Below are 9,289 nucleotides of genomic sequence, written 5' to 3' on the forward strand. Positions count from 1 at the left end.
CCACACAAGGAGGACACCTTTGAGAAGACCCTTCTGATGACTAATGCAGTCTCTGTCTCATGAATCACTGGCATTGGGATGTCTTTGTGGCATAATCAGAGCTCTGGTTATTATACTCATTGATGATAAAACAAGTAAATCTTAATGAGTTGTGGGAAAGGAGACAATAGGGCCCTCTGCCAGGTCTCATTTACCTTGACAACACGCCTACAGCCCAAGCACAAAGATCCCTATTGTGTACCCTCAGTATTTGTGAAGGGGCCAGACAGTTCTTCTCATTTCCCTCAATCTGATGGTGCTCTCTTTATCTCTGCCTTAGCATTTCTAAGGTACCTATCAGTTGGGTATCTAAGCATCTCAGCTTTAGTCCAAGGTTAAATTTATGGTAAATAAACCACTTGGCCAGCCTTTGAAGGTGAAAACTGATATATAGTTAAATAGTGGTAAATTATGCCATTTACATAGTGCCTCTTCTTTGACTAAAAGGACAAGCAAAGACTTTGTTGTTCACGTTGTAAACAAATCCTCTGTGTATGATTCAGGCACGAACTGGGTCTGTTACCTCACTAGCACAGCCAAGCCATTGCATGGCAGTAACACATGCCCAGCATGAACTGGGAACTCTGTCCCACCAGGACTGTGTTTACACGAGGGACTCTTGTCAGCCTGGCTCTCTTGCTCAGGGTTACACCTCATCAAACTCCTGCCCAGAAGAATGACAGCAGTGGGATTATATAGAAAAGAAAACAGATATGAGGAAAATGGGCTATTCCACCTGGTAGTGACCAGCACTGCTGACCTCATTTTAGCTGCTGACTCTTCTTATAAAACCAAAACCCAGCTGTGAATGGGCCAGGAAAGAATTGCCCTGGTGCCTGATTAGTCTTCAGCTTTGTCATCTACAACTGCTTGGGAATCTTAATGGAAAGAATTTTTGAACAGAGGAAAGAGATCTCCATCAAGCTCCACTTTTGTAGGTACTTTTTAAAGAGGTGTTTGTAAAGAAAGGCTTCCCAGCTCCCAGCTGGTTTAGGAAGATCAGCCCCTGACTAGCATTTGCTAGGGGAGGACCAAGAGCAGCCCCTGTCCCAAGGGGCTGCCAAAATCACCAGGCTGCTCCTTTCACTGGCACAGCTATCTGCCAGTGCAGACAGCATGGGAAGATGAGTTTCAGCTCAGCGTGAATACAGGAACGTTCTCGAATTTCTGAGAAGTTTGTCGGGATGGCAAAACACTTCCCATTCAGATCTGGAGATAAGGGCACATTTCAAGCAAGAAACAAAAGACAGACCCTGACATTTAGATCTCAGAGTGAATTCCCTGGGACAGCAACAAGAGAAAAACATCTTTCCACTTGTGCTCTAACTACATCAGAGCAGTTGCTGATTTATAATGCTGAGCTGGGAGGGCATTAAAAATAGTCTTTTTTCCCCCCCCTCGACATTGCCAGCCACAGGGAATTGCAGCTAAATTAAGTATTGTCTACTGTTGGCCTCTTTTAAACAAGTTTTTGTGTTCTCACATGTTCTCCCCATGTTTTGCTCTGTCAGCTGGGGAGCTGCTCCGTGACTCACCGTGCAGAAAGACAAAGGACAAACCTTTCCCTTAGGACAGAGGCCGTGTCACCTGCACCACACACCTGTGCGTGCTGGATGCACACCCAGAGTCCCCAGTTCCCACCGCCCCCACCCAGGCACTCCATGCAGGTTTTACTGTGGTGTTTCTGCTTTTCTGTTGCACAGCAGTGAGTGCCAGGAGGGGAAGATTGACCAAGTCAGGGCCGTACAGTGAGCCTGCAGCAATAGTCCTCCAGTAAAGGTCTCAGCAGGGCACAAGGAATTGGGCTTTGGTGGGGAAGGTTGTGTAATCAACCAGATGCTCTTCCATCACATGGAACTCACCATCTAACATGGGAGGGGGGCTGGAGCCCTGCAATTTCCTTCCTCTTTCCCTTAAGAAGTCCATCACTAGGCCAGGCTGCTTAAGGTCACTGCACAAATGGGAGGACTTTCTTTCCACCATATCCTTGTGCAAAGAATCCTTTCATCACATTCTTTTCACATACTGAAAACAATTTTTTTTCAATAGAAGACCTTCAAGAAGTAGAAGCTTAACAGAAGGGTGAGTACAAGGAACAAGGCTAACATGGAAACAAATACACACTGGCCCTGCTTGCTCTTTTCTCACAGCAGCAATAGCCTGAATCTTCTCTTCCCTTGCATTGAAGTAAATTAAGCAGCTCAAAGAAGATTACAAAGCTTTCATAAGTGGCAGGAGAATCAGATCCATTGTGCAAGCCAGAAAAATAATTTTAGTGCTTTGTCATGGAGCAAAAGGTCCTCTCCAGCTTCTTCCAGCCATAGGCAGCAAATGAACCCACAGAGTGTAACCCATAGTGAGCTTTCAGCTCTCCAAAAGGTTCCTTACTCACTTGTTACTTACAGAGGATTCCCTTTGAAATCAGTCACCAAGAGTCAGTGAGTTCTATCTTAGCACAGATGAGTAATTAATAATAATAATAATAATGCTTTTCCACCTCCTCTTTTTCCGTATACTGAAGGGATAGAACCAATTTCTACAGGAATTCCCCCCCCCCGGTTACTGATTTGCTATAGATCTTCATTTTAACCTGTGGGAGGAAGAAAAACTGCAGGTTCAAGCTGCAGGTTCATCCACCACCCACCCTGCTTCCTGCCAGTTTGTGCCAGACAGGATTAATCAATACCTTTGCAGACACTCATGCTGCCACACAGTCTGTTTTGCCTTCTGGAACAAAAGCAGCATGAATTCAAATATTTTGAGACCTCGTTCAGCCTTCCAAGAAGCTGCCAAGCCCACAGCAAAATCCAGCCATTAGCATCCCAGAAGGAGCTGCAAGGCAGCAGCTGTTTTGGCACTCAGTTGTAGTAACAAAAGTCTGAGGATGGAAGTGGGGCTGCTTTGCAAAGGTGGGCTCTAATTGCTGGAGATGTGGATCTGACCTGCTTTGAAATGTGGACTGTCAGTACTGAACTGCTCCTGTCAGTGGGACAAGAGCCCCAGAGGCTCCTCTGGTCAAAGTAAAGCCATGCCCTACCTAAGCCAGAGTGAAAGACCAACAAGGAACACGAGGGCCCTGAAAAACACCACGAGCTGGAGAAACCATGGAAAGAGCTCCAGTGACAGTCCAGAGCACTTAGCAAAGGGCAGAACAGATCCAGGACACTTCTGAGCAGGGAAGTGCCTGCCTATCAGAGACAGTCGAGTCACTTGGAGAGTGATGCTGTGTGATCCACAGGAGCATCCCAGAGAGTTCAAAACTCACCCTCACTTTCCAGGGAAAAGGTCGGTGTCTGAACAGGCAATGGAGATGGAACTCAGTCCTCACTTCTGAGAGAAGCAAGGATAGAGACATATCCTACAGGAAGGTGAGCTGCTTGTGTCCACAGACTGAGACTTCATTCCTGAACTCTTCTCATGCCAAATAAATTCATCAGACTACATAAAAACCCGAAGCTGAGCACTTGCCAATGTGTGCGTGCAGCTGGAGATGTGCAGTGTGCAATTGCATTTGCCATCAGGGTAATTGTGCATGCAAAATTGTGCAATAAGTATTTTCTACACATGCTCATGCTTTTAACTTACTTTTTTTTTTTTTCTTCCCCAAGAATCAGGCACTGTTTGAACAAATAGTCAGGTAAAATATTTAAATTACTAAACAGTATTTTGACTTGCTTTAATTACAAAGTCACAAGTGAACCACAGTACTATGCACTTAAATGACACAAAAGACACACCACATCACTGCTGGGTCATTAGGATCTGTTTGCACAGTTCTTTAATTTGCCTGTAGAAAGATGGATTCCTTAGACTGAACTAATTTGTTACACATTGTCTGGAATCTAAAGCCAATTAAACAATGATCATAGTTACTACACAGTCCTTGGCAATTAGCTTGTTATTGAGGGTTCGTTTAATTTCATAGCTGGGGAAACCAAGGAAGAAACTCTTCTGCCAGAGAAATCACAGCTAGTGCACAAAAAGGCCCAAATCACTTAGATCCTCGCTGAGATACAGAGTGACTCTGTACACTCCCAGAAAATAAAGCACCATACAGATGGATTCAGCAGATCAAATGAAGCTCAATGAGCGCTTTCTCAAATAGAAGAATTCCCAGCTCCAATAAGGAACTGCCAGACTGGACAGGGATATCAGTGCCTGGCAGACCTGGACTCCCAACACACATTCCACAGTCTGATGCTGTTGAGTGTAACCAGCAAGCTGCCCAGTATGGACAGTGTGAACTCTGTCATCTGCACTGGCCCCAGATGATGCCACTGCTCAAACAAACACTGTCAGGACACAAACCACCACAATAGCACTGCCCCTGAGAGCGGGAGAGACCAGGGGTGTCACAGCCCCTGCTAAGGGGGCCAGGATGTGACACCTGTCTCCTGCAGCTCACAGCCAGTGCATGCAACAGTCAGGGATGTTTCATAGGTACAAAAACACCTACATACACACAGAGGAGGCTGTCTGATGGGAAGAAGAGATTTGTTAGGCACAGAGAGGTGTTTTTCTTTGAAAATTAGGTGTTGTAATATAAGATTCTTAGAGACACTGAAACAACCAGATACCTAAAAGGGAGAACGTCAACAACAAGAGGGGGAAATAAAGGTGGGCATCCCAGCTGGGCAATCGGTTCTGTCACTTCCAGGACCAGGTGAATTACAGGCCTGGTTAAAATCATTACTCAAATATCACTCTGAGCCCCCTTCAGAGCTCAGGCTCTGTAAGTGCCATGCCCAGGGACTCCGAGATCTTTCCATGCAGGTATCCTGTTTGTCCCAGATGAGATGAAGAGGCACTCAGGAAAACTGTCCACTTGCCCAATGCTGGGGAGTTCACAGCTGGTTTTAGCTCTTGGGCTGCTACAGGACTTCGGTGTTCAATATAATTTAATTAACTGATTCTAAGTGATGCAGAAATGATACAGCCTTATCTTAACATCTGAAGTGTAACTGTATCCAAAGGACATGCTGCATTTAGAGCAGATTAACAAATCCCAGTGCGAGTGAAAACAAAACTGACACCTTCCACTTTTGCAGAGTTTGGTGCCAACGCAGGCAAAGTTTCAACAAAGCAGGTGAGGCAAAAACTCCCTGTTGCATTAGAGAACTGTAGTTACCCTGCTCCAGCGAGTAGCTCAGTTTTGCACGAGCTTCTGGCTTGGCATTATTATTTTGCCACTAGTCTGCAGAAAACGAAAACAGCGTTCCCTGTAATGGAAAAGCCCCGTGTGCGGATGGGGAAGCACTTGGATGGGTACACAAACCCAGCCTCCTGCACACTCACAGGTATAACATGCGTGGTGCCCACCCTGCGAAGTCACGCCTACAGGTGCAGATCACCCCGTGTTTGCTCAGAGAGTATGAACACACACCTGCACACGCGTTTATTCACCCACATTGCACACGGGTGTCTGTGCACACGTTTATTCACACACGCTGCACAGGGGTGTCTGTGCACACCTCTGCACAAAGCCCCAGCGAGCAGGCTGGGACACGCAGCACATGCAGCTCACACACATGTGCTCACACGGGACACGAGCACACGCCCAGGACTTGCTCAGGGCAGCACCGGGAGCGCAGGGCAGAGCCAATGGCCGAGCGGATTCCACGAGGAGGAGCGTCCTTGGCGCGGGGGACACGGGCCGTGCCGGTGCCCGGCGCGGGGTGGGTCCCGTGTGTGGGCAGTCACGCTCAGTCAGACACACACACACAAACACGGGCTTGAGCCCAGCCGGGCACCGCTTCACCCCCACACTGGGCACTGCCAGTGCCAACACGGACCTGCCCTGCCGTGCTCCTCCCTGCTCCTCAGCCTTTGTTTGCTCACAGATCCTCGGATCGATCCCTTCCATTTCCCAAATAATGCAGATTCCCTTTTGTTTACAGCCGGGATGCTGAGCCTGAGTCAGTCTCTAAAACCTTCTTGGCCAAGCCAGTCCTGTCTTGTTTGTTTGTTTTTGCAGTGACTGTGTGTGAGGAACAGGGCGGGTGGAGGCGGCTCTACATGTCCCTTCACCTCTTGTGGGTTCTGGCACATTCTTTTCACAAACACTCTCAAATGCAGGGGACAGGATGCTTTGTTTATATAATCACTGCTCTTTGCTGAGGCTCGACCCACCCCAGCACCTCTCTGTCCAGGAGGCTCTTCTGAGCCACTCCATGTTTCCAGGCTACCCGTGACGTGACTCTGGGTAAAGCTTCTCACCCCTCAGCTGCCCCTGAGTCTCAGTGGATGCTCTGGGAAATGGGAGCTTCCCAGGGCCAGCCACGACTCTGCTGATTCCCAAGAGCAGCAGTTTCTGTGAAAGAAATGGTGCTGCTCTGACTCCCCATCCAAGCTGTAAGAAGCAAGGAGGAGGAATAAGGAAGGATGTGAGAGTTATTTTAATACAATCACTTCACTTTGTATTTTCACACCCATACAGTTTCCTCTACATAAAGACCTCTATCCAAACTCATGAACATCACTGAATTAGGGCAGGTGCTTTGCAAAGACCAGGCCTAAATTAACTTGCCATGCTAAGTTGCACTGATAAAGGCATGAGAGTAATAAGAGTTATCCTTACTTTAGCTGCAAGGTGATACGAACAATCCCTTTTTTAATCCTTTTCCTCCCTCTTCATGTCCTCTAGGTGTTTCTTCAGCAGAAGCCATGGGCTGAACAAGCAGAAACAATAGCGCAAGGTGCCACACAGAGCAGACAGTGCTCTTAGAGGCTCCTGTTAGAGACCTATACATGCAATAAAAAGCATATTATCAGCCCTGTTGCACACATGGTCAGAGCACAGCATTTGCCAGCGTTCAGTAATTTAGCATGAGTGTTTCATAATAGTGAGTGGGAAGAAAAAAACATGAAATAGTTCTAGGGATTTTTCTAGTACCACATTGCTAGGAAGAGCTGTTTCCCATAGCTAAATTAGAGGCACAAACCAACCACTGACTAAACCACTTGAAGGGAAGTGAGCACCAGCAGCCAGGCCTGGGAGGTGACACCAGTAACACAGGTTGAATGTTGGCTGTCGAACACAGCAATACCCAACAAGACAATTTTTGCAGGTTTCAGTGATTGCAAAACCCGAGTCTGCCCAGCACAGACATTTCTGCAAATTAAATGTGGAGATTTTGATTAAAAAAAAACCCAAAAACCAAAGAAAGGAGGGAGAAAAATGGGAAAATAATTATGCAGATAAAAAAAAAGAGAGTAAGACAAAACAAAATGCCAGATTTCTAGAGACACATAGATTTATGGGTAAAAGATAGCCTTTTTGGTCAATAAACATTGCTCTAATATGTATCCTGGGATTCTGTACATCAACCCCCCTAGGATGCCTATCCTCTTGCTCCTGCAGAGCTTATAGAACTTCTCAAAGGTGGATTTTCTGCATTTGCAGACAGAAACAAGGAGGCCAAAACAACTCAGCATGATTTGTTCAAGTTCATTCGGACACCAAGGTCAAGGAGGCAGGAATACCCAAATCCCCTGTGTCATCTCCAGCCTCTGCACATGGAGCAGCAGTGCCTTAGTAGGCTAAATCACCTCTATTTGCTGTGTCTTCTAAGATACACACATTCAATTTTTATTCCCCAACTCAGCAACATGATGAAATTCCCCTCATGTTCTAACACAGCTAAGTTTTCAGTACCTTGGTTTCTACCTGCTATACACAAGATTCCCAGATGGTCTGCTATCCCAGAAATATGGGGACTGCCTTAAGTCCACCATCAGATGAGTTCAGCTCATGGACTCCATCTAAAACTAAAAAGCACCAGTTCCCTGTGTACACAGTTCTCCATGAGGAAGAGCAGACCAAGACAATGAGAAATGATTCCCACTGGGTTTCCTCCTGGGACTGTGACACTGGCAGAGGAAAGTGGCAGCACCTCAGTGATGTGGAGTGGAACATCTTGTCTGCACCAGACCTATTTTTAGTGGTTAAGATCTCTCCTTCTAAAACAGGTCTCATTGGCATATTTTGCTGAAATGGCTAAATGCTTAGAAATAGAATACCAAGAAGTACCTTAGCCAGGAAAAAAAAAATCAGTCTCTCCAGGGAGAGGAGAGCAGGTAGGTTAAAGTCCTTCTGAGTGTGTGATTACTGTGTTGGTGATAACAGATTCTCCTGATGAACTCTGCTAAACTCCTAGACCAGCTGAGGAAATTTTTCCGATTATTACTTTTTCTGAATAAAAACTTTTCAGGTCTTTACACATCGAAGCCCTATTGTCACTTCCTGTATTCACACCTCCAGTGCAGCAGGATTGTGTACATTTGGCCTCAGCCTCTTTTGTTACCCAGATGTACCCTTGCAGTTCCAAGAAAAGGGTCCCAGAACTGGAAATCAGTTAATTCCACGATCTGTGAACAAAAGTGCTAAGAAACTGTTTGATTCTCAATTCTCCTTCTCAATCTTCCCACTTTGATTGCTCCTCAGTCTCCTCATAAGTGAATTGTTGACCTGCCTCCATGTCCACTTCCATTAATCTGTTTAATTCTCAAGCCTTACGCAAATTCCAGCTCACCATGCCTGTATAGTCCTTCAATAATGTGCTTAGTGCAATAACACCAACAGATTAAAACCAATAATTGGATTGCAAAGGTTTTAGGCAACCCTGGGGTCAGTGGGAAGGGATGACAAGATTGCTGTGCCACCTGTTCCAGCTGCTCAGATGTGCCTTGGCATGTGTTCTGTTATTTTCACTGCACCCCTTTCTGGAGGGCAGGAGAGGGACATGACCTGCTGTCCAAGTTTTCCTTTTAGCCAGGACTGCATCAGCCATTGTAGCTGGCATTCAGTCTCAGTGACAGAAGCTCAACTGAAAAGAAGCACCGGAGGGAGTCTGAATATTTTCTAATATATAGGAAAAAAAAGATAAAGTAGTTCTATAGCATCTTCCAGGTGCTAAGAGTGGACCGCTCAAGTTACAAACACTAATAATTAACTATTTGTAGCAACTGCAAATCTATACATCATCTTATATCTTTTTTTTTTTTTTTTTAATTTTTTTTTAGCTGTCTGATATTCCCACAGATCTGCAATCACTGAACACTTCAGGAACTGACTTTTGCACTCCGAAATAGGTCTCTTTTACTGTAAGTGAAACCACTTTGTTCCATATCTGCAAAGTACAGGTACATGGTTTAAGACCAACGCCTATTTCCATAGAATCACAGAATCATGGAGTTGTTTAGGTTGGACAAGACCTTTAAAATCATCAAGTCCAGCGTTAACCCCACACTG

Source organism: Empidonax traillii, unplaced genomic scaffold (genome assembly GCF_003031625.1).
Source record: "Empidonax traillii isolate 1590-97213 ecotype Southwest subspecies unplaced genomic scaffold, ASM303162v1 scaffold890:size686501, whole genome shotgun sequence".
NCBI lineage: Eukaryota > Metazoa > Chordata > Aves > Passeriformes > Tyrannidae > Empidonax > Empidonax traillii.